Source organism: Heliangelus exortis, chromosome 19, assembly GCF_036169615.1.
Source record: "Heliangelus exortis chromosome 19, bHelExo1.hap1, whole genome shotgun sequence".
Taxonomy (NCBI): Eukaryota; Metazoa; Chordata; class Aves; order Apodiformes; family Trochilidae; genus Heliangelus; species Heliangelus exortis.
In genome coordinates this window covers 6,184,107-6,210,601 of record NC_092440.1, presented here as the reverse complement: position 1 = coordinate 6,210,601, position 26,495 = coordinate 6,184,107, and positions in this window count along the sequence as shown.

Here is a 26,495-nt window from a genome sequence, read left to right as displayed (position 1 = left end):
GATCACAGTCTTCATGAGCATTTTTAGAAAACATGGATGTAAGAACATTAACTGCAAAGATGGACTGACCTCAGACCTGTACCATGTCCCTAGGGTATCACACACCTCTTTATTGCAGCCTTAGTCACTGGAGCAAACCCTTTGCGGTCCTCATAGCAACTCCAAGCTATAGCCATTAGAAACAGGCAAAAGCACTTACAGCTGGAACTTATATATTTTTACTTATATTTTTCAGTTGGCTCTGAAGTATTTATGTAGTTAATTCAGAAGGTCACCTACATTAGATGGGGAACACTCCCTACCTGTATACCCTGGTTCCTCAGTACAGAACCCTTCCTTACAGTCCCATGTGCAATTGGTGCCAGCAGCTTTTTAAAAGTCTTAGATAAAGGGTTTCTCTCACATCTCTTGGAAGATGATTACAACCCATTAGATGGATGTCCTTTAGTTTTAGCCCATTATCTAGCTTGAGCATACTCATGGTGTTTGTACAAGTCCATAACAAGATGTACACATGGATCTGAGCTGTTCCAGCAAGAATTCCCTGCTGAGGTGGTGTGACTGGGGAGTGGGCAGTGTGCTGGCACGGGGCTTGCAGGAACTCGGCACCTTTAAGACAATTCTGTGGCCGTGTTCATGCAGGAGGAGGAGTTTCCCCCTTTCTTTTTGTCCATGTGACACACACTGAAGGATCCCTGAAATATTAAAATAAACAGAAAGTTTGACTTGCAGAACCTGTCTGCTAAGCCAGGAATCACATTTCTTGCTGCATTTTCAAACCGTCATCCGGAGACTCGCACAACACTGACAGAAACCCTTTTGCCCTCAGAGCTTTCAACAAAAACAACAGCCCAATACTTGCACCCATCCCTGAAAGAGCAAATATATTAATGTCTGTTCCCACTTCACTCTCCTTGCTTTTCCCTTAACAAAAGGAGGAGCTCTGAGCGTATTCTCCTTTCAATTCTTTTTCCATTCTTTCTCTTATAGCTGATGTAAGGATTAGAAGGCCCCAGCATGCCAGATGTGGGGGAAGAAAGCTTAAGGGATGTAGGAAAATAAATGTACAGAAAACCTCTGATCCAAAGGCCCATTTCCTGCTAACTCTCCTCACTGCCTCTTCTGAATGAGGAAAGCATAAGCTCCTGTTCAACAGAGCACTGCTAGTTTGTAATGTGGCACTGCTCTGAGGCTAGCTTACTACTACAAGGTGTAGTAAAGCACAGGATGCTCATGAGATAGAGACCACTAACCAGGTCACAGATGGCTCTAAGCAGGTATCACATATTTGCAGGCTGTGTAAGCTTCCTTCCTTAGTGGTCTGCTGGACTCAGCCACCACATAAAGTCAGAGGGCAGGGGCAGGGTGTGACTCACCTGGAAGGCCCATGGCATAGCCAGGAAGTGAGGCCAGGTCTGAAGGATGATTGTTTTTATGTTCTGCACGGTAGACACGTCTGTTTTTTCACCTTCATTCTAATAAATGAAGCTTGCTGGGTTGTTGTGATCTAGCTGGTGGGAGACAAAACCATTCAAAATAACATCCCATGGAGATGGGTAGTTCACACCATGAAAAGTCCCTGCTGGGTGAGCATCTCAGCACTTGCAAGTGTTTCCATTTTCTCCTGTGTTTCTTTCCTTCTCCTTCTTTATCTCTCTTTCTACTTCTGATATTTTTCCTTTTCCTTTCAAGAACGTGTTGCTAGCCAGGTTTTCCTATAGCTTGGCCAGCTTTCTTTTGACTTCTGTTCAGGTCATTGAACAAAAAAGGTCTCACTGCTTGGCCAAGAAACTCAAGAGAGGCTGTGGATACCTGGGGCCTCTGATTTGGCTGAAAGACCTTGACCCTGCTGAAAGTCAAGGATTTCGCTTACAACCCCTGGCTGTTCTTTATTTCCTTTATGCTCACTTCTCTTGAAAAATAGGGTCCAGGACAACAACTGTCAACAGTCAATATCTCACATGTCAGTAAATTCAGACCTCTGCTCTAGGTATTCTGCTCTACAGAGATCCAATGTCTACAGAGAAGGCTGGGCAGTTGACACCTTCTTAGGGACTTGTTCTCTGGGATTTCTGCCAGAATCTGCATGATACTGTGCCTTGCACAGCAGATGCTGAGACCAAGCATAAGAGCTTTGGTACCAGTGAGTCCAGTGGATGACATCAGGAATGAACCTGAAGGTATAAACCATACCTGATCTATTAACCATCCTGAAATGGAGACATTAAAGTGAGAGCAACGGGTTTTGCCACACAGAGGGGAAATATTTACATTGGTCAACTCAGGCCAAACAGTGTCTCCCTCAGTGATAGGAGTAGTGAAAGATGAGAACTGGGCTGGATTTCAGCAGCAGAGCTATGGCAGTCTCTTGAATGGGAAACCTTGTGCCGTGGGGATGTTTGCATTCAGTTTAAGAGAGAGAGGGCTTCCCATAGAAGCTCCAAGGACTGACGAGGCCAGAAAAGCTCAGACCTAACATCTTGACAACTCACAGTGGAGGTGATAGAGAGATGGTGGAACAGAGGAGGGCATAAATTTGTAAGCTTTTATTAGGCGTGGATGATAATAAATGTGCAAGGCAATTGCTGTGTGTTTGGCCTCCCAGGAAAACTGACTCCAGAGCTGGCAGCTCGGGGAATGAGCTCTCCATCAGAGATTGTAACTCTTCCTTTAGGAAGACTTCCTTTATCAAATTCTGCAGGAAATCAAGTGAGAGAATTTGTTTCACCTGAATCAGCAAATCATTGTGAAGCCATTGCCTGCACTCATCTAAATACACAGCACAAACATCTGTCTGGCTATCTGGGCTCCCTAAGTGCTGGCTGAGTAGTTTGCAGATCTTCAGCCACAAGTGTTGGGAGCAAGGTGTGAGATGCTGAACTGAAATCAACAGCTGACAATGTCCAGGGGAGCTTTGGAAGCTCCCTGCAGCCTGTTCCCTCTCACTCTGACTCCCATGATCTCTCCACAGATGTGTAAATGGCACCTGAGAGGCCTGTGTGCAGAGCTGGTAATTTGTCCTCACCCAGTCTATCCCCCACCGGTATGCAGAAACATGCTTGGTGTGAGAAATGTGTCCTTGGCACAAAGCCAGAGCCCAAACAGACAAAGAAATAATGTTTACCCCCAGGGCCTTTCTGACAAACAATAAAAAAGCAATAGAGTCAAGATAGATTACGCGTCAGCTAAAATATTACCTCTTCCTGCCAATTCTTACAAAAGGAGGCAAAGCTGCTCTTCATGCTGAACTAAAACTTCTGTTAAAATACTCAAGGAAAATAATAATTTAGGCAGCATCTTTCTCTCTAGCCAATGGCATTAATATTCCTGTTAAATCTTTATTGTGACAGTCTGCTTTATGGGATGCAGGAGGCAGTTTGCTTTATTTGAATACAGAGTCACAAAAAGGAGCAGAGGACTTGTAGCCTGAGATAAATTGCCTGGTGACAGCATCTTTGCAAGCAGAGGAATGTCCTACATTCACCTCTGGCAGGTACAGAAAGCAGCTTTAGGCTGATTGTTGCCTGCTTTCTGCCCTGTGCCTAACCCACTCTCAAAGGCATTAAGGAAACCATTGCCACTTGGGCATCAGAGGGTATGGTAAGTGGGAACCTCAGGCTGCCTTCACCTGAGCCAGCAAACAGCACACCAGCTCCTAACTGGGTGCTTGTGCTCACCTGAATGGGTCCTAACCACAAGGAGATGAATAGGCACCGTGTGAATATTTTATTCAATAAACTTGGCTCTGCTGTTGTGTGGAGGGTGAGGCTTGTGATTTATTGCTTACAAGAATTTAGACAGCCCCTGGCTTAATGTGAAAACACTGGCAAGTGTCAGGAAATTCATGAACTTTACACACATGATTATCGATGACTTCTATTAGCAAACAGTTCTGGATATCCTCCCTTTTGAAACAACACCACTGCCCAAGCAGAGCTAAACACCTATGTGGGCCTAAGGTGGCAAACCACATGCCATTATTTGCCAGCAACACACAGTCAGAGATTTGTCTGGACAACATCAGCAAGAGATAAAGGTTTTGCTTAGGAACAGATTAACAAAAGGACTTAAACTTTTGCAGAGCCTGGGTAAGTTCCCAACAGGCAACACCTGTAGCGGTGTTAAACACAAATGCCAAGCTGCACTGAGCCCTTCCTGCCCCCACTCACTGCTGAGCACTGCTCAGAGTCTCAGGGATGTCTGTGCCATGGCATGAGCTGACAGTGGGGAATCAGGAGTTTCCAGTGAAAACTTTGATCAGACAGATGAGATAAGCTTTAGATAGCTTCCTTGGCTTGGCAAATCTAAAACTTCCTGTTACAGAAAACTACTCTGCACTCAACAGGACCCAATTTTGAATAGAGAGATTCCATGTTGGTTACCAAATGAAAATAAATGTTTCTATGAGTCAGCCAGATCCCAGCTACAGCTTCCATACTTGCCTAAACACACAGGTCTGGCAGGGAGACAAAATGTTTACTCACAAGCATCTGTACCCAAAATGAAGGGCTCAAAGTGGCAGATATAAAGTATTTACTACGTAAAGTCAGACCTGTTTCAGTGAAGACAATTGAAGTGTGGAGCCCTGTCTCCTGAAGGCCACGGATGGAGTTTGCATGGTGGAGATCTGATAACACAATGTCCCACTGTACATTAACACTGGCTATTAAGTTCTGTAGAAAGGACCAACTCATTCTGCATGAGTGCTCAACACTTGCTGGTGTCCCACTTTGGAGAAGTAGGTCAGGTCTGAATTAAGTACTTAAACATACACTTAATCACAGCTGTCCAAAGACAAACTGTGATGGAAACCAAGCAGTGGTTTTAGTGGTGCTTTAGACTGCAGTTAACTGGAGTTATTCACATAATCACTCTTACCCTGGGTGACAGGGAAACTAAAAACTGCCTTTCAAAGTAAGAATAGCAATGGAAAACTAAGAAAAATATCCAGAAGTAATGAACCTTGTTACAGCCAAGTATGACCAGTCCCTCAGTCAGGAAGCACTCGTAAATACCTATTTCTGTTCTGAATTTGAAAAGAAAGAAAAGTGACATATTTATATCAACCAGTGATAATGACATCATCTGTGGTCCACCAAAAACCAGGAAGAACTTTCAACAAGAAGCAGCCAAGTGCTTTAAGACCAGCAGAAGTAGGAGCCGTACGACCTGCTACTGTCGGTTTTAAGGAAATTTTTGAACATTAGGGAAATTCCACAAGACTGGAAACAATTGGAAATTGTGCCAAAATTTGAACAGGGGTAGATGGGAAACCCCAGGTGGTATTAAGTCAAGTTAATCTGATATTGGTTCTGGGTTCAGTTGTGGAAAGACTGATACTGGATACAGGCATCGAAGAATTTAAAAGGAGCATATTTCATGCCAGTCAGCATAGTTTTCTGGAAAAAAGGTTTTGCCAAACTAAAGTTGGGTTTTCTGATGGAATTACAAGCTTCATTAATAAAAATGCTTCTGTTGATATAATGCAGACAGTTTCCTGTAAGGCATAAGGTTTGTCTGCAAGACATTCTCATAAAATAGTAAGCATTCTACAAAGCAGTGTAGCATTTCTTAAGTTGGTTACAATTAGGGAGCTGGTAGAACACAAAATAGATGTAAATGAGGAACTGTGATGAAATGGGGCTGGTTTTGGTGCTGTCCCAGCAGGCAGTGCTCTTGACCAAATACTAGCCAGTTTCTTTCTTAAGGATAGTGAACCAAATGGAAATTTAAGTAGGGATAACTCCTAGAACTGGTTCAACAAGTGAGTGTGGTAGTTGGTAACAAGGTTGAAGAGAAGCTCTATAGGCTGGTGTGGAGCTCTGGCTTTTCTGGTCAATATACGTTTGAATTTGACCAAATGAAGAAACCCAACCAGTGTGAAAACTGGAAGTCTCATTTCTAAGGTCGGAAGTCCTGGAGAGCACAAACCCAGCTCAAAACAATGTATAAAGGCACTTGAACTAAAAAAGGAGAGATGATCAGGGGAGATGAAAATGAATTTCCAAACCTTGTCTCATTTAGATTTATATTTTTGAGTGCATCCCAATTTTTTTCACGTCTTTTTGAAGGGTAAGTCCAAGAGCTGGATAGAATATTTTTGCAGTGAGACCAAGGTTTGGAAATTATGCCAGACAATAAAAGTCTTAAGGAACATAGTCTATGCAGTTCATTGAGGAGAAGCTGGGAACAGACTTTGAGGAAAGCTGCAACATTTTCTGTGTTCATTTTTGCTTGGAGTGAAACCAAATTTTAAAACCTGACATCCTTCATGAAATGGATCTCCTGCTCTCTGAGCTGTTCTCATCACCGGGATCCTAAACACTAATGAAACCTATGCCAAGGGTAACATGAAGCTGAATTTTAACTGGAGATTGATTACATTTCTTTCTAGGCAAATCATTTGCTGGTGTGTGCAGCAACAGAATCACACACCCTGATGTCATGAACAATTTCTCTTTGCACCCAAAGAGGCCATATGGCTGAGAAGTGGTTAGAGAAGGAGAAGGACTAAGCTGTGAGCATCCTGGGTTCTAATCCCACCTAAGCCCCTGCCCAGCATTTTGAACCTGAGCAAGTCATTTAACCCCCTCAGCCTCCAGTCCAGATGTAGAACTGTGCAAAAATTGAGATTTTGCTGAAAAAAACAGATGTTTCATCTTGGGTAAGCTTTACAATTCTACCAAGTGACTCAATGAATACACCTGCTGGGGAATGCAGGCAAGCCAATGGATGGAGACTGCTGCAAATACTGTTAATTCACATTATTCACATGGATTCTTGGGGATAAAGGGGAAGAGACTTTTCCCTAATGATCCATTTATCCCATCCCCAGTGACAGTACATACAGTGCTGCCAACAGCCAGATTTGAGTTTTGTGGACTCACAGCCTGGGCAGTCCCAGTGCCTCAGGTAGGGGTGGTGAGTGCTAGATGCTTTCTTGCTCCTACCTGGTTTGGAGCAGACCAGTGGGTCCTGCCACTAGAAAGCTCTCTGTTGCAGTTCATATTTATTCATGTGCTCATTTTTCTTGTTTGGTGAATGTTGCATATCAATATTTAGTCACTGCTGTGGAAACAGCAACACACATGCAAAGGAAAAAATAAAATTAAAAAAAAAGAAAGGAGGGAAAGAATAGAAAACAGTATTTTAAGGCACAAGTAATTTGGTGTTGCACATCTGATTCAGGAATGTGAGTTCATTTGCCCATGTGTCTGTAAAGGGAAACGGGAATTGGAAAGGGAAGTGGCACCAAACTGTTTACTTGAAACTGTGGGCAAGAGTGGAAGCCAGAACGTCTGGGAATCCCATCAGACATCCCCTGGGTGTGCACAGCTCCCTGGAAGCACCGTCTGGTGCCAGTGCTGCAACAGAACTGCTGTGTTTTCAACCACCTCCCTCTCCACCACCTCACCCCTCCCTTACGGGGTAGCCTGACCTGCTCCCTGAGGAGTTCCCTTCCTGATGCTACAGCCCCGACAAGGCTGGATCAGAGCTAAGAGGGCAGTGAGGACCAGAGACACAAAGAGGAATCTGGGGCTCACTGGGGTGGATGTGGAAAAATGCAGAGCCTCTCACTCACTGATACAGCTCCTCTCCTACCCTCTGCTTTTGGGTAGGTGATATTTGCAGGGGTGAATTGGTGTGATGCAAACACTTCCTAGATTAGATGCTGGAGCTCAAAACAGAGGAGCTGTGACCATTACCATCAGCTTTTGTGTTTCCCCTGCTCTGCTGCATGATGCTTCTGAGCTGTGGGTCTCTAACAGTTTCAAATCAAAGCTCTGTAACTGAGGGGTGCTGGAGGGCTCTCTCCATCCTTCAGTGGCAAAGAGGTAACGGAGCTCTGGGGCTCCTGACTCTCCCTTTCATATGTAACTTGTACTGAAAAAAGCAGTGACAACACAAAGATAACACACAAAAGACTTTTGCTGATGAGACCAACAAAACACTGGTTACAAAAGAAGTTTTAGTGAGTAACATAAAAAACTGGCCAGCATTTTTTAAACTTCCCTTAAGCTGCTGCTGATATGAACCTGCTGCATAAAAAAATCTAAATAATATTGGGAAAATACTGGGTTTTAATTACAAGAAAAGATAGGGGGAAACTCTGTAAGTTTTATATTTGAGTTATATCCAATTTGAAAAAAAAAAAAAAAAATTGGTGACTGTGATCTCCAAGGAATATTTTTTGCTTCATATATACTAAAAATTAAGGGGAAGTCTCCCATATTTCTGTTGTTGAAAGTGGAAGAGGGATATCTAGCTGCAATTTGGAGGAAGAGCCATCAATACTGTCAAGAGTAGTTATTATCTGTTGCACTTGGCAATGGGTGCATCCTGAATAAAGATACAGGGATGGGCATGCAGAGACCTGAGGAGAAGTCTAACCTGAAAGGAAAGGTCAGCTCATGCTGCCAGTTAGGGCTGCAGGGTTTGTTCTGCTCAGGCTGTAGTTTTTCAGTATGACATTACCCTTTGTCAAAAATGCCAACTCTCAGTGAAATCCAGGAGAAAAGGGAGACTGCAACACCTCCAGGCTTTGGCAGTAGTTACAGAAAATATGTGTGTGTTTAGATCCTTGACTGCAGAAGAAGAATGGCATGAAGTTGGCACAAAAAAGGAATTTTATACTTGTCAGTTTTTGCACAGGTCTGTAAGTGGCAGAAACTTTCAACTTCTGCCAGAAAAGCATCAGGGTTCCTAGATACAAAGCCAGAGAAATGATATATCTAGACCAAATACAAGATTTTGACTTTGATTTCAATACAGTCACTCTGGATATGAGAGCTGAATAAGTTTGCAGAGACTTGGTATAATCTAAAATAGAAATAATTCTTGGTAGAGTCACATCTTATACTTCTGCACTCCAATCAGCCTGCAGCACACAGGCACCAATTTAAGTCTCTATAGGAGATACATCTAAAAGCCATGTTACCTTATAACCACTCATGTTTGGGAAGAGTCTAATCTGACCTCTCAGGAGCTGGAATGCTGGAACTGGAGACCAAAGGTAATAAAGCACAAGGAAAGGTGACCTGCAGTTTTGTCCTCCCTGTGCAAGTACTCTCCAGATTCATATGAAGGTATGTGTTCATTTTCTGCCTTCTCACAGATATATATATATATACTTATATATATAAAGCACCTATCACCATACTGATAAACATTCTTTGGAACCACTCTGACAGCAGAGGTAAGAACAGGAGTCAGCCTCCCTGTTTGGGCAAAGTGTGGAATGCTCTGTCCTCATCAAAGCCAGCCTGTTGGCTCTGGCAGTGCAGGGGCCTTTGATGCCAGGTCCTGGTGTGGCCTCGTGCCAAGGAAGAAGACACAAAACTGTCCTACAACAGATGTTTGGTGGGATGTCCTGTACATGGGCCTCACTGTGGCTCTCATGGGAGATTCACATGGCTGCCAGGGAATGGTGGATTCTCCGTCCCTGGATGTTTCCAAAAAGAGACTGAATGTGGCACTCAGTGCCATGGTCTGGGAACCACAGTGACAGTGGATTAAGGGTTGGACTTGATGATCTCAGAGGTCCTTTCCAACCCGTATGATTCTGTCATTCTGTGATTCATTCTAATAACTCAGGACTGACCCAAACCTTCAAGTTCTTCTGCAATTCAACAATTAAAGATAATTAAAGATAATCTTTTCACAGATGCCAAACCACTTACAGGCCTTTTTGGGATTCCAGTTGTTGCTGCTGGGGCCCAGGTCTAAAGAGATATATGGGTCAGGCTCCAGGCAGGTATCTAGGATTGTCAGTCACCTTGTCTGCTCTTCTCTGTGGTTTTCTAATTTCCATTAAGAAACTGTAGAAAGCAGCTTTTTGGTTTCTGGGCCGTATTCCCATCCAGCCCAATGATATCCTTTCTTGAAGAGGGTGTGTAACTTGTGCTGGGTCTGCACTGTGAATGCTGAGTACATGCAGTCCCTTTTGAATCACAGGAAGTATGCAGACTTTGGAGATTATCAACCCATTATTAACATTTCAGAAAAATATAAAGTGGTTTCCGCTTTATCTGTTTACTCTGTGGCTGATAAAATATTAACATTTTTTAGCCTCCACTGAATACTCACTGGTTCCCATATTCCCAGACAATATGGTGCATGGCTTAAACAGATCACCCCAAATGAAGCTGTTTCTCTTGGCTACTGTCATACAGGAAGCTGGTGAGAAAAAAGGTTGTTTGCACAGGATTTAAGCATTTAAAAAAAAATATGAAAACGTGATGCTGAGGAAAACATCAGGCAAGTAGTAAAAGTGCTTTGCATGTGCGCAGCTGTTTCCTGGACAATTCTTTCTATTGCAGGGGCACTTGGTTTACAGGAAATTCCAGTTCACATACAATGCCAGTCCCCCCAGAAAATGGGCTCTGGGCTCCACTGTATTGACCTGCTTTGTGCAACTGGTGGTGCTGGTGATTTTACCACCTGCACGCTCACAGGCAGCAGGAACTCTTTTGATTTGTTCCTTAATGGTTTGTAGGAAATAGTAAATTTACCACCCTCTGTTTTATAGCAAGGCTGTCATTTCTCATGGTTAGTTTTAGACCTGTCCAGATAAGATATTAGTCCAGATATAATTTAGCACCAACATTGTCTGTGCAAGCAGGTGGCTCTGGGCTGAGCATGACGTGGGGTTATGCTTTTTGGTGGGAGCTCCAGTGGGAAGATGCAGAACTGTGAAGGCTGAGAGTCTCACACCAGCCTTCTCTGTGCATACATAATTTTAACCAAGTTTAGGGCTCCTGAGAAATTCACAGTTTCTACCACTTAAACTTTCTGGGCTGTTTTTACAAGTTTGGAATAGTGACAACAAGAGATGGATACAGAGTCCAGCAAGCTCAGATAACCTTTACATATTTAGCATTTTCTGTTCCATAGGATCCTAACATGCTCTGAGCACTGGCAGGACTCATCACATGGCAGACCCAGCCGTGTTCAGTTCTCATCTGGAGGTGCTGGGAGCAAGACAAGTGTGAGCAGTGTTAGCTGGAGTTCCCATTCTGCCGAGTTGGCAGAAAGCCTCATAGCAGCAGATGCAGGGGGATGGAGATGATAAATGGACTTTGGAAAGCAACCCAAACATGTACATACAAATTAGTATTTAACATACAGTTGCTATTTGCAAATTATCCCCTTGTGATTTAGCTCTTGAATGAAAGCAACTGTGTTAGCTGAACAAACAGTAGCAGAGGGAGCTGCAAAAACACACCTAGGCTCCCACCCACAGCTGTACCCGGGTGAATCCACACACCAGCCCTGTACCTGTGTTCCCAGGAGGCACACAAACCCTTCCCCAAACGTGCTGTGAGAGCCACCCAGCCATGGTCTCCTCCTCCAGTCTACCAGGCATTGTACACCCCAGTAGCCACCCTTGCAATTCACTAGCCCCTGAGCTCTGAACTGTGAGGAAGGGGCTGATGGCAAGTTGCCCTGCTAGCACGGGGATCACTGGTGAAAGGGGAACCAGCAGCAAGATGCTTTGCCAGGTGCTATGATGGAGGATGACCTGGGTCAGTAGCCCAGGTTTTCTATGGGAAGTGATGCCATGGCAACACATGAATCATAAATAATTTGACACCAAAAGGAACGAGCCATGGTGGCCCAATGCCTGAGCACCCACCTCAACACCTGGAGTGACAGAGTGGGGTTGATTTAGGCCAAGCTCTGATGTGTGTTGTGAATCCTCCAAACCTCAACAACCAAAGCAGACCTTCTCAGCCTGGCCTGAGAGTCCCTGTGCTGAGAACCTGCACTGCCCCTGGGCCTCTGGAAGGGACTGTGGTAGAGGTGAGGAAATCAAGGCTGGGCAGCACTGTGAGCATCCTCTGTGGAGACTTCTGGTGCAGCCAGCTAGCTGGGCCGCAAGGTGTTGGCACAGCACGGCCCAGCTGAGGAGCCTCCTTGCATTCAGCAATGTGAAGAGCTGGTGAACATCTGCCTGCTGCCATTGCTCTGGGCACTGTGTGCTTAGGGCTGTGCAGGGCAGGCAGCCCATGCAGCTGAGAGCCCAGGTCCCTTGGCTGCACTCTGCAGGGACCTACCCAGAGTGGCACAAGTCACCATCCTCCCCCTGACCCCATGGCAGGCTGGGGTTTTGAGGTACCAGAAAGGTGGTGTTACTCAGTGGCTCCCATTTTGCAGGTCAGGTCTTTCCAAGCCAAAAAAAGAGGAAAAGGATTACATTTCAAAATAATTTCCCTTCCTCTTGGAGGGGAAAGTCAGAGGTAGAGCCAAGCAGCTGCTACTATACATGATTTAGGGAGATAAGAAGCAGCAGCAAGAGGGAGAGACTAGGATTTATAGTATCAACCCTAAAAATAGCTGTTTAGAGAAAGTCTGAGCCTGGCAAAGCCTCACTGGGAGTTGCCCCATACACAATGGCTCAGCTCAGCAGACAGCATCTGGGAGAGGAAGATTCAGCTTTGAAGAATTTGCCTCCACCATCACCACTTTAACCTGAGTTCCCACTTCACACTTGAGGTCAGCCCCCTGTGTGGATGTCCCTGGGAGACAGGTCACACTTAAATATGCTGAAACAGAGCTGTCGACACAGCAGCTCACACTAGGTTATAAAAAGAAAGTTCAACTGAAGCCAATCTAACTTCCTCTTTGAGCATCTCTGAGCAGGGAAGTGACTTGCCTGAGCAGGTTGATGGCAGACACCGGTGTGGAGAAGAGCTCTCCAAGCTGCATTTACAGCTGAACCTGAGTGCCATGCCCAGGTTGGCAACCAGGCCCTGGAAGATCATCTGCATGTTGAGTCTGGCCCTCTGCAATCACAGACAACCGTGGCATATAAACCCATTTAACTTTGCTAACTATTCTGCTCATCCCTTCAAAACTGCCAGGAGTGGTTTTAGACCCTCATTTGTCTGCTGGATCTTTCTTTGCTTTCTTTGCCAAAATGAAAGTCCCTAGGGCAGTGGGACCAATAAATACACATTCCACACCAAATCAGGAAAACCTGTCTGCACCAAGCAAAGAAATATAAAGACAAACCCTAATGAGAGTGAGATCAATACATATCAGTAAGCTGTCAGCTCTTCTGCTAGAGATGAGCTTTCTAGTTGCATTTGCACTGAATGTCAGCCACACATATAAAAAGACACTGGGTGCTGTTGCACAGGTTTGTATTATGCATTCTGTACTCTGAGGAAAAATGTGGCTTTACAAAATATCTGGTTTAGAACTCATTAGGCAGTTGATTTGCTGCCCGCCCCCCCAGAAAAAAAAAGAAAAACAAAACAACTTTTCCATTTTCTTGAAAATTCTTCTTTGCATTAAAAAAAGTTATTTTTCTTTTAGTGATTGGAGAGGAGCAGGTACTTTTTAAGGGAAACTTTGATCATTAAAAAAAAAAAAAATGTTGTTTCTGGGGATTTCCAGGTAGAGGGAAAAAATTCTGTTTTCCACTAAAGAAACATGAAAGTAAAATGTTTGATCCATTCCATGTATTTAGTTTTCTCTTCCTCTCCACTCAGTCACAATGAAAGCATCACCTTATCCCAGTCTGTGCCCTGAACTGGTCTGGCTCTGAAGCTGTGTCCAGCCAGAGCTTGTGAGAGTGTGCCAGGCACTGCTACATTCCCCATTCTCCAGCTGGCAGTGACAGAGGAATGCTCATAATGCTGGTTTTGCTCAGACTGTCCACATGCTGTTTCTAATAAAACCTGATCTTGTTCCTTTTGACACAGACGACAGGAACTGGTCCTGGTTTAAGTCACCCTGCTGGAGAGCACACACTACAACCAGCCTGTGGTAAAACTGTGGAACTGGAGAGAGGGACTCAGGAAGCAATAAATCAACTGTGCTGAGTTATGACATTGGTGACAAAGGAATGGTTTCTCCTCCAGCAAGATCTGCTGAAGGTACTTGGTCTTTGAAGGCACTGTAGGGGCTCAGCTGGCAGGCCCTGCAGTGGAGTAAATGGTGTTTATTTGTCCTGTATGCACTCTAGAAACAGCCAGTGCTGCTGTGGATGGTTTACATAAAAGCCTAATAAATACCATCAAAAACACGGAAAAATTCATGACTTTGGTAAGGTTTTGAGGCCCCACTGAACGTCTGTATGTCACTACACTAGGATTATACAGCTTCCTAATAGGAACTGGTTCACCTCTAACCAGGGAAAATGGATGAAGGGCAAGGGAGGCAGCCAGGGCAAGGAGCAGTGGAAAGATACTCAAGGTCACAGAGCAGCTTGTTGGTTCTGCGTGTTACTCACTGCTCCTCACTCACAAACCCCTCTATAATTATTCACACTACGAAAGTATCTGGTTTTGAAGCCTCTTAAATGTTATTTGACCATTAAATTCCATGACGGAGCAGAGCCAGGAAGAGTGAGACACAGGGAAGCCAGGACCTGTCCCCTGAAAAGCTACAGCTGGTAGAAACAGCCCCTCTGGCAAATGTGTTCCCAGAGGAGCTGTAAGGTTGGTGCTTGGCTGGGCAACATTATCTGAGCTCTGAGTACACGTCGAGCAAGCACATCTAACACGCATCATTTTTCACTACAGCCCCACAATACTGCCAAGAGAGAAGCATTGTGACAGCAGCAACTTGTCCCCCATATGTGAGAAGGAACCAGGAGTCTAAGTTGCCAGGCATGTTTTCTACTTGATAAATTGCCCTCTTACCCCAATCAAGTAACAAGATGCCTAAGTATTGCTACGTGGCATCGGAGACTCATTCACATACGGGGTTCTGCAACCAGAATGAGGAACTTGTCTAAATGGAAACACTGCAGCTGGGAGAGAAGGCAGTCAGGCTGCTCTGCACACAGCCACAGAGCTGGGGGGCTTCTAGGAAGAAAGAATGTAAAGCTCAGGGTGATTTCCTCTGTGCTGCCCTTACTGGAAAGCCAAAGGGTCTGGGCCACTGTAACACCAGTTCTGAACCTGCAGAGCCCTGGTCAGGCTGGACAGAGCACGGCTCCCTCCAGGGGCAAAGGCTGCACCAGTGTGCAGCTTCTCTGCTTTGACTGGAGACTCCAAAGCAAGTAACTAAATGTACGTTTTGAACTCAGCTTGTAAAAATATCCTGTCTCCCTGTTTAAAAGAGACTTCTCTGTGATATTTGCTCAGACAGAAGGTAAAGTCACACAACAGCAAGAAAGAAGAAGGAAGTAAGTCACACAAAGCAGTGAAGATTAAGGTCCTATTCAGCACAGGTGAATGGAGGCTGTCAGGTATGGTCACACCACCTCCCTCCCACTCTCCCATGCCTCAAGTTACTGGTGGCAGAGGAAAGTGGCCATTTTAGCAAAGAGAAGATCCCAGGAAAACCTGGTCCCAGCCCACAGCTTGAGATGTGATCTCTTGGGGAGCCAGAAAGGTAGGATGTGTTTTGTCCACCCTGGAAGAGGAGTGCAAATTATGCACGACACTCTAGAGCTGGGAGTCCCTGCAGTGTCCTGCACAGCCTTTAGAGGATGAGGGATGGTGATGATTCTCTGGGAAAGGTGGCAGCTTCTGTGTCTGCAAGGGGGAGCTGACCAAGGGCTGTCACTGCTCTGCAGTGCATTACAGCAGGATCAGGACTGCTTGTTGTTCCTGCTGCTCCTGAGACAGAGCCTCATCTGCCACAGGGAAGTGAGCTGTGGATTCCTCCCATCACTCCTGTTTGCTCCACAGACAGTAGGTCACAGATTGAATATATTTGGCACCACAGAGAAAAATCAGAGGTGACGTGAACCCCAGTATGGGTTACACACTGGGGGCACACTGGTCAGCAAATAGGTGGAAGTGGCAAAGCACTGGGATTTGGCACGTGGCAGACACACAGTGTGGAACTGAGCCCAGCTGGGACTCTGCAGGAGCCCTGGGTAAGCACAGGGATGGGTGCAGGGGGAGGTGGGGGGCTGTGGGGTGATGTTGCTGCTCTTCCTGTAGTACATGGCATCCCCACGGGTGTGAGAGAACTTTGTATGCCCAGTGAATGCCAAAGCCTCAGTGAGATACCCTCACAGCAGCTGCTTCCTGACTGACTTATCCCAGGGTGTAACTGATTCCAGGGATTTGCCTTCTACACAAGGGGATGAGGGCCAAGGTGTGGAGAGACTGAGGGAATCCTATTGGTTGGGCAGATTCCCCCCAGGGATCCTATTAGGGTCTTGATAACTATCTGTGATGTTACGTGCTACACACAAAAAGTGGTTCCATCAGTTCAGGAACTTGTTTATAAATAATTTTAAAAGCAAGCACATGGGCAGGCAGAGAATTAGAAGAGGCATCTCTCTCCCTCAGGAACTGCTGGCTCCTGTCCATGGGATTTTCACAGAGCACTTTTATCTCATTAAAATTCTTTTTTTTCATGAGCCATGAAATGATTTTCCATGCGTGGTAAGGGTTCGTAGTGCTCTCAGCTCTGAGCAAAGGAACCCACTGAGGATGGCAGAGAGAAGTTGGGGCTATACCTGGCCCTAAACAAAAAAAAAAAAAAAGGAAGCAAGAATAAAGCCAACAACTCCAAACACCAATTTCAATATCAGGAATCGGGGTCAGGCATCACTTATGCTCTGGCTGACACTGAGCTGGAGAAGCAGCAGTTTGTTTTCCATGATGGGAACCACTCACTTGCCTTGTCCTTCACCAATGTTTTTGGGTAAGGCTCCACAGGAGGGAGCACATCCAGACACACTGCTCAGCAGTTGAGGGTCTGTCTCCTCCTTGGGCTGCACCTAGCACCTGGCTCTGAGCCCCCTGAACTTCCCTTGGGATGGGCACTGGCAGTGTTGGACACAAGCTGGGGCAGAGGGAGCTGCCCTTGACTCAAAGCTTCTCTGCATCCCTTCCAGTCATCTCCTTTGGAGACCCAAAGGCCCCCTTGCAGTACTGTGAAGTTGCAAAGCTCTCCAGCCAGAGCCAGGGTCTCTTCAGCTTCTGGGACTCCAGCAGTCCTCAGCCCTCTGGAGAAAGTAGCCTAAATACTGCTTATCTGAAGGAGGCACAGGCTGGAGAAGCACCTTTTCCCTAACCCCTACTCAAAAGGAGGATCTGATGCTTGCTCCCCTGTGCTGCTACCAGACTGCACACCACAGGACCTATCAGTCCTCCTCCAGTCCCCTGTCAGCAGGCTGGCCCATCACTCAGCCTTCAGCACCCTGCCACCTTCTTCAAGCTGTGTGTTTTCACACACACAACTCTGCTCCCAGCAAAATATTTGAACAGCTCCTTCTTAAAACACCAGGAGATTAATATGAGGCACGTGTAGTGCCGTGGAGACATCTCTCCTAGCACAAGGAGGTGAGGAAGATGCAGTGATTCACACGCTGTAGGTGCCTCTATTTTTCCAAGCAGCCATGGCCAGGGAATATCTCCCAGCTGTCACTCAGGAGATTTTAATGTTGTATAAACACATAGCTGGGTAGGAGCTGTCCCCCAGCCCATGAGCAGGATGCTCTCTCTTTATAGGTTCAGTGAGGATCAGTCCCGAGCAGGTGACAGAAGGGCTCTCCCTGCCTGGCTGCTCAGTGCAGTCCCTGAGCAGTGCTGGCACTGTGCACACGCCTGTCTGTGGCTGCTCTGCCTCCTTTCCAGCTCTTTGCTCCCTCCTTCTGTCTTTTCTTTCCGAAGATGTTGGATTAAGAAACACTTCTGATCAGTTCAGAATAAATGAAGCACAATATTTTATCTCCGAGCAACTTTGGAGAAACTCACGCAAGGCTAGAATTTGGCTTTCATTCCAAAAGCCAGGCTGCAGAAAAAAACCTTTTGAGATCACTTTACTCTTACCTGGGTAACTTCTTCCCACCCTTTGGCAGGAGGCTACAGTGCCAGAAAGTGTCAATTTACTCTCACTATTGGGCCAAGAACATCCCTGGTACAAATTTATTGCTCTTAATAGGGCTGGGTCTTTAATTCCTAGCTCATACTTGTGAAGAATTTTGGCTTGTCATTGAGGAGTAGGAATTATTTTCCCCTGTACAGGTAGAGGCAGGTTTTCCTTTGGCTGAGGGCTCTGCACATCCTGAGAGGAGCATTTCTGCAGTGCTCCCATAAAAGGGATTTGAAAACCCCATAAGCACCTGCCTGTGCTGAAAGCCAGAACCAGAATGACTGCTGTTTAGCACATGGGATTTTTTTTTTCTTATTCCTTGCCCCTTTTTTATTGCTCTGCTACTAGTTGAAGTGCTACTGTGGGATAAATCTACTCCCAGTCCCCTGGGGAATTAGACAACAGAGTAAAGGGCTCCTGTAATGAAGAAAGGGCACTTTTGCCATTAAAGTCACTAACAGCTGAAGCTATGACTAAGGTTTCACAGCAGATTTTATAATTTCTTCCCATTTGTAAAGGGATCTGGTTTAAATGCTCTTCAGGCTTAGCTGGCTGGGATTTCTGCTGTGCCTCTCTGTCACAGCTCTGGTGTTCTCACTGCTGCAAAAGCTGCTGCTGGTGGCTCTCAGTCACTGATGAGGGAAGTGGCCACCAACAATGGGAGCCCATTTAATGTTATTCCCTGAGAGAAGCTTGCAGGCAACTGGAAGGAATGTGCCTCCTGCATTCCAGCTAACTCAGCATCTGTAGGATGAATCTGGGCTGAATATAGATCATTTCAGATCACAAAAACACCTGCCCCACATGTAGCAAAAATCTGTATGAATGAAAGAGAGGGAGAGGGAGAGGGAGAGGGAGAGGGAGAGGGAGAGGGAGAGGGAGAGGGAGAGGGAGAGGGAGAGGGAGAGGGAGAGGGAGAGGGAGAGGGAGAGGGAGAGGGAGAGGGAGAGGGAGAGGGAGAGGGAGAGGAGAGGAGAGGAGAGGAGAGGAGAGGAGAGGAGAGGAGAGGAGAGGAGAGGAGAGGAGAGGAGAGGAGAGGAGAGGAGAGGAGAGGAGAGGAGAGAGAGAGAAGAGAAGAGAAGAGAAGAGAAGAGAAGAGAAGAGAAGAGAAGAGAAGAGAAGAGAAGAGAAGAGAAGAGAAGAGAAGAGAAGAGAAGAGAAGAGAAGAGAAGAGAAGAGAAGAGAAGAGAAGAGAAGAGAAGAGAAGAGAAGAAAGAGAAGAGAAGAGAAGAGAAGAGAAGAGAAGAGAGAAGAGAAGAGAAGAGAAGAGAAGAGAAGAGAAGAGAAGAGAAGAGAAGAGAAGAGAAGAGTGCCCTGCCAGCATATGCCATAAACCCTGCCAGCCTGTTGGTGTGTCACTGCAGTGTCCTTAGCAGTGTAGTCTGGGAGAGTTGAAGAGGTGTTCCCATGCAAATGTCCTTCTACCAGAAGACAGCCCAGTTGGTCAGGCCAGCAGCTCTGCTCATGGCTCTAAGATAAACCCCAAAGGTCTGGGTCCCTGTCTCCCTGAGAGCACAAACTGAGTGACAACTGAGGGATGCACTCTTCTTCTTTACAGGCACAACCACTATGGGGGGACTATGGAGCTGCAAATGTCAGGGAAAGGCTCTGTTCCTGCAGTCCCTTTCTGTAAGGCTGTCTCTGCTCCCAGCTTGGCAGCAGAAGCAGTTGTACACCACCACTAAACCTGATCCCAGTTTGCAGTAGATTCCCATTTTGGTATCTTTCCCAACACCACCAGTAATTTCCTACCTCCCTGGTGCTTGTTACTCTGTGAAACCACTGCCACAAGCAAATGGTGGTTTGCAAAGTCAGGTGAAAGAGGGGATTTTGTTTGAGTCGTTCACGTTACTGAACTGTGAACAAGAGATGCAGATAATCAGCCATCACTTTTCTTCTGCACAGAACAAAACCCACTCTCTGTAATCAAAAATCCTCTTTGGATTTCAGCTAATGGGTGCCCGGCTTCATTGGATTTACAAAGGAGGATTTGTGATGGTTGGAAAAACCCAAGTAAAAACATCTGGGAAATGGAAAATGATGCAAATTCAGATGCCTGCCTTTAACACCCTATCGAACTCCTCTGGACTTGGTCACTATGGAACATTTGTGTGGGTAAGTTGTAATAAAAGGGGTCTGTGTTCTTATAGAGTGAAATGATGCTTACCAGAGGTCTTATCCTACAAGGACAGAGGCTCTTCAGATCTGTCCCATTCTCTACAAACCCATTTCTGCTTTTTATGCCCCTGTGTGTCTCATGTTGTTTCATGTACATCTGAGAGTCTGCACAGAAACTCAACAAACCATTTGCCCAAGGCCTTCATTTCATGGATACTATGCAAATTGAAGTCTCCAGATAGCTGAGGTTTCAGAGGTTAAATAGCTAGTTACAGAGTTTATATCCACTGTTAATCCTAGATGAAGTTTCCCCCTTGTTTTAAGTGCCCTTTTTTTTTCTTTATAAAGAAGAAAGAGATGACTGCAGTCACATCCCAACTTTACAATACAATCTGGTAGTAACACACAAAATCCTTCCTACTTTACAAACACCTGTGCTTCACACCTACAGCAGTGAGAGATGCTGCTCAGTATGGAAGGGAGACTCAGCACCTGTGTCTTGACACTCTGCTTGGCCTAATACACTTTCCCTAACTTCTTTTCTTACATACTGCTTCCAAATGAGGGCTGTCTTACATGCAGCTTCTCTAACTGACAATTTTTATTACATTATGCACTTTGAATATTGGATTAATACTTTTCTAAACTGTTACTAGAATGGGATTTTATTCTCTGGTTCATCAGATGCAAATTTCTAAAAGCATGGTGAATGAAGCAAAGATAACAGAGCTTCCACGACTTCTGTGAAAGCAGAGATTTGGCAGAAGAGGCTCAACTCACTGCCTTGAGAGGCAAAGGCAGGCAGCACCCAGAAATACTCAGCAGTACTCAGCAGTACTCAGCAGTGCTCAGCAGTACCCAGCAGTACCCAGCAGTACTCAGCAGTACTCAGCAGTACTCAGCAGTATTCAGCAGCACCCAGCAGTACCCAGCAGTACCCAGCAGTACTCAGCAGTACTCAGCAGTGCTCAGCAGTGTTCAGCAGTACTCAGCAGTGCTCAGCAATACTCAGCAGTACTCAGCAGTGCTCAGCAGTGCTCAGCAGTACCCAGCAGTACTCAGCAGTACTCAGCAGTACTCAGCAGTATTCAGCAGCACCCAGCAGTACCCAGCAGTACTCAGCAGTACTCAGCAGTACTCAGCAGTACTCAGCAGTGCTCAGCAGTGTTCAGCAGTGTTCAGCAGTACCCAGCAGTACCCAGCAGTACTCAGCAGTGCTCAGCAATACTCAGCAGTACTCAGCAGTGCTCAGCAGTGCTCAGCAGTACTCAGCAGCACCCAGCAGTGCTCAGCAGTACTCAGCAGTACTCAGCAGTACTCAGCTCATGCTGCTGCTGGCCCAATCAAGGCTCCTGGAGGACAAGAGGGGAGCTGCAATTATGAAATGTATTTGTGTGAGAGCTAGAGGACAAAACCACAAATCTGAAGCAAAGCTGGTTCCTTAGTTCTGCTACTTGTAGGATTATTTTTTAGGGTCTTTCTGGTTTTGATCTGGAATATCAGAACTACATCACACTTTTCTTCCCTATACACACTGTCTGAAAATCACTCACTGCATTATTTTCCCCATAATTTATCATCGTGGAAGGAACCTGTAGAAGTGTAACTGGGAAAGAGTGAATGTCCCTTACAAACAGGTCCTGTCTTTGCACATTTGGAAAAATTAATGTTACTTTCAAATTCTAAGGTTAGGTATCTCAGGATTTTCTGTTGCAAGGCACAGTGCTGCAGAATGCAAAGTGAATTAGGTTTATCTCATGGACTGCTGCAAGGCAGGACAGCAGAACAGAAGTAGCACAAACAACTTTCATCCCAGAAAACTCTGCTTCCTCTATTGTTCTCAACAGAGGACTGAATATATCAATATATGTTCTTACAGTTCTGTAGCTCAAGTGAATAGGAAAAGCTTTGACTTTACCAAAGGAAAATTACTATTTAAGAGTGCCATTGATGTTCAGATGATTTGCTATCAAACTACAAGCTCATAGCTCCTTGTTCCAAAGCCATGGAGACATATGATACAAAGTCAGTAGGCAATACCATCAAGATGGGACAAAAATTAAAAATTAGTGTATTCCTTATAGTCTGCAGCATCATGCTGCATCATTTCTTTCTCCTCATTTTCCACTGTGGAAGACCTGCTGGTCAGGAATAAGGAAAGAAATTGCTCCCACCAGATGAAAAGAGGAAGAAGCTGGAGGCCTGGGAGGCTTCTCTCTGGGCCGGGCCTGGATGTCTCTGCCAGATAAAAAGGGAAGCAGCACTGCAAAACAAATTGAGACATTCCTAAGGTATGCCTTCTTTCCACTGTCAGCTTCACAAATGACACTGATGTAACTGAGTGAGCAGTCATGGTGGGGGTGTGTAAGGCTTAACTGATGTCGTAAGGCAGCTGAATTTCTTTGCTGCAAAGTGCCCTGATCGCTATTATTATTATTATTACTACCACTACTACTACTACTACTAATAATGTTGTTATTATTATTATTATGGGTGGGAAAAGGAGGTTTAAGAAATGAGGTTTGGAGGAGAACCACATTTATATAGAAAATGGGCTGTGAATCTTACAAAAAAGGTCTGATTTGTGAGAGTTCATTGCCTCAGGGCAGTAAGTTCTTCTGAGGGGATCCAGAAAGTGAAGAGGATTGAGAAAAAGACTGATCTCAGAGGCATGAGAATCTTATATTCAGGCTTTTGGTGAGGTAAGACCAGAGCAGTGGGAGACCCAGAATCCAACCTAAGAAATTGAGTTCTGCAAGTGATTTCCTTCCTTCATCAAATGTATATAGCAAGAGTTTAACTTCCTTTCTGCTCTGACCTAATTTTCTACCAGCTTTCACTGGGAAGGTCTTCGGAAGCTTCCACACTTGATGGTTGATTATCCATTTTGTTTTACAAAGTTAGAACACTTCATACAGTAAAGGATACGAGCATTTCCAGATACTCTGTGGTGGCCCTGATGGAGCTAAACAGTCCCAGGCAGCAAGTGCCAGAGTTTCTTTTTCCACCATGCCAGGAAATGCAGTCTCTGTAGTGCCAGCTGGGTACATCTCAGGAGGAATGATTCCTCTGTAGGCTCAGTAGTGTGGGGATCTGTTCCTACCTGCTGATTTGTCCTTATTTGCTCTAGTAGAGAAAGTGAGGAATTTTTAAATGACTCATGAGATAGTAAAATCTAGTCTGAGGAGCAACCTTGACTGAATCTGGACTGTCCTCCAGACCACTGTTAGCCATCACCTCCATGAGAAGTGATTTTCTTGACAGTGATCCCTCAGTGCTCTGCAAGAGGTGAATCCCAGAGCACTGCTGAGGCTCTGCCCCACAGCTTCACAGATCTCATCTGGAAATAGATGTGAGGAAGCAAAGGACTGCAAGGCAGGAAATGGCCACTTGGCCCAATGAGCCTGGCCCTTTAAGTTTATCTCAAACGCACCTCCTTGCTTTGTCTTTGCATCTGCAAATCTCCTTTCTCCTCATAAAAATGTCTGGCTGTCTCTTAAACCCATTCAAAGTATTTGCTTAAGTGACCTAACTTGGCAGCAGCTCTATAGCATTTGGGCCAGCCTGAGTGACATAATGCTGCTAGAATCCCCTGTTTATTTTTCATGTTGCCTGCAATCCTGCCATGCTGGGCTGGGCTGGGCTGTAACAGATGAACAAGTTCTGCTCAGCCCACAGGAACCATCCACTGAAAGTCTGGGCTACCAGAAGTGGCAGTGCTGACTCAGCATCCAAAGCACTTCCCATTAAGTACATCTGGAGTCAGCCCCCTGGAGCTCAGGTAGGCTCCTGGAAAGGCCACCTCTGGGTGGACCTCTGAATTGGCTTTAGTCTCTTTTCAAGGACAGATGGGGAGACTTCTGCCACCCTCACATTTTAACTTCTCTTTACTAAGCATGTTGAGAAAGCTCTAGTTCTTATTTGGCAGGTAGCTAACTTTAAACTTTATAAAATAATAAAGATCTTGTGGCAATCAGCTGACTTTTGAGCTCCTTATAACTTTTTTTAGGCTAGGCATCCATCTATTTGTCCTAACCTTAACCTAGCACTGCCATTCAGGTCATTCACCATGGTTTCTTCCTCCCTGGTAAAACACCAGCTTTACCCATCTGCTCAAACCTAGTGTAACTCTGCCTCCCACTGGAATGTACAGTGGATAATTTGCTTACCCATACTTATTCCTGAATTGCTCTTACTGATGCTGTTGAACACACTCTACCCCACGAGGGTCAAGTTTTGATGGTGCAGCTGATGCAGAGTATTTCTCCCTGTCAGTCCCATTCAGTGCTGCTCATCCATCCCTGCTTGGCAGCCCCCCCACTTCTCTCTGTAGCACGGTGAGCTGAAGCCAGTGAGCTTGTCAGCAGACTTTCCTACCTACCTTTCCTGTGTCCTGGGGAAGACCTCAGGCTGAAAATGCTAACTGGGTAGAAAAAACATCAGAGGATGTCAAACCTCATCCATATGCACCATTCCATGTGCACTGAGGGTTATACATCATGTTTAAAGCCTTAAAGTCACTCAAACAAATACTTCAACATTGAGTATTTTGTCTTTTGTTGCAATTCATCTGCTTGAACACACTGGAACAGCCAGAACTCTTCTCCTCTACTAAAAGCCTGAGTGTCAGCTGAACTGCAGCAGGGGGGAGGCAGCAATAAAAATCTCCATCCATAACCAATATTCTTGGGTTACAAGATAATCCTACATGTTCTTATAAATGTGGCCTCACTAAGACAAAGTGATCATAGATATGAAAAGTTATCTGGAATATGAGGATGTCTTCAGTTGTGGTTGTTTTCAAGATCCTATAAATGGCTGGCACATGGAAAAACCCCTTTGCTCTTGATATAAATGCCATTCTCAAAAACATTTGAAAATACTATTATTCCAGTTTTGCAAATAAAAACAGACCTTTAAAGCATGCAGAAACAGAGTCAGTTTTTAAAGAGCCTTTTTGCCCACTTCTGATTACTTTTTGTAGCATTTTAAATGCCAGGGTTCCTGATGTAGCCTTCTACAGTAATTATAATACTATTGTTACTTGATTATTTTATTCCATGTTTTGAACATTGCTGATGTATTCTATATCAGTGTCACTATCCATCTACAAGCATATGCTTTGATCTTGTTCCTGGGTACACCAATTGCCTTGCAAGAGAGAGCAGATCCTGCTGTCCCAGGAAAGCTCAGTTCTAGCTCATTTCATTCAATCTATAATAAAGCATTCTTTCAATTTTTCCATGTGATTCCTTGTACTGTGTGAGACTCCTGTGTGTATTATGTTGTGCTGACTAAAGCTCCCTCTTCGTCACCAATCTGTGCACAGAATATCCCATATTCAGAGAGGTACATGCAGTGCTGCAAAACATACTTCCTTATTGAAGAGTAAATCCCAATTTGTTAAAGTCTGGATGAGTATTTGCCATAGCCTCAAGCCATTTTCCAGAACCTGCCATTCATTCCACTCTGCATTTAGATTCCACATTCATTTCCCCCCAGCCTCTTCCTCAGCCTGGCAAACAGCTAAAATTCACTCAACAGCTTGATATCAGCTAGTGCTACATCAAAGAAAGCCTAAACCTCATTTCACTGCAGAGAGAGGGTATGAAGGTTCTCAAGAAGACAAACAATCCATAGCTGCTTGTCCTAAGAGCCCCTCTCTGGGCTGCCACACACCCAAGCAGCCTCACCCTCCCCACACATCTTTCCCACACTTGGAGCTGCAGCTGGTGCCACCCCTGCCCGGCAGTCCCAGGGTGCGCTGCTGCTGCTGCTGCTGCTGCTGCTGCTGCTGCTCCCCCGTGTGCAGCTGGAGCTGCTAAGCCCAGGGGCACCCAACTGGGGCTCATACACTCATTTAGCTCATTAGACTCAGACAGCTGTAGATTACACAGAGAACAAGAGAGACAAACCTGTGAGCAAAACCGGAAAAGAAGGCCCTAAGGATGGGTGTGTTGTGGTGTTGCTTCTCCTGTTTCCACACCACCATTTTTGGCTTGCTCCTCTGTGTCTATTTTGAAGCAGAAATCTGATCTGCACATTTGGGTTCAAAATGGGCCAAGTTCCTGCTATAGCACTGCATGTGTTTGTTATCCAGATCTGCATGGGAAGGAAGCTGCCTTCCACAGCAGGGGATCTGAATACCTCCAGTGGATTTAAGCATTTTGGCCTTTGTCATGGAGACCTGACCATGGCTTCACAATCGGCACAACCCAACTGCAATGGACTAAAAGCAAGGGGAAGACTGGGAGAAGGGAACAACCTTCATAGAGGAGCTGGAAAACAAGAGAGGCAGCCTCTGCCTGGTTGGTACAGGGTTTTTCTGATTGAGGATGGCAGATAAATCACTGCTCTCCCCCATGTCCCCATGGCAGGTGTGTACAGAGCAGCTGCTCTTTGGGCTCTGTTGCCTTGTAATGGCACGTGTGTGTTTTACCTACACCCTTGTCACAGCTGCTCTGAAATAAATCTCTTAACCCACTGGATGGTGGATTCTCCCATCACGTCATGGGGAGAGGTATTTTCACAGGATGAGGAATGAGGGGATGGGAGGAAATAGGGCTTTGAAGCAAGAAATGTGCAGA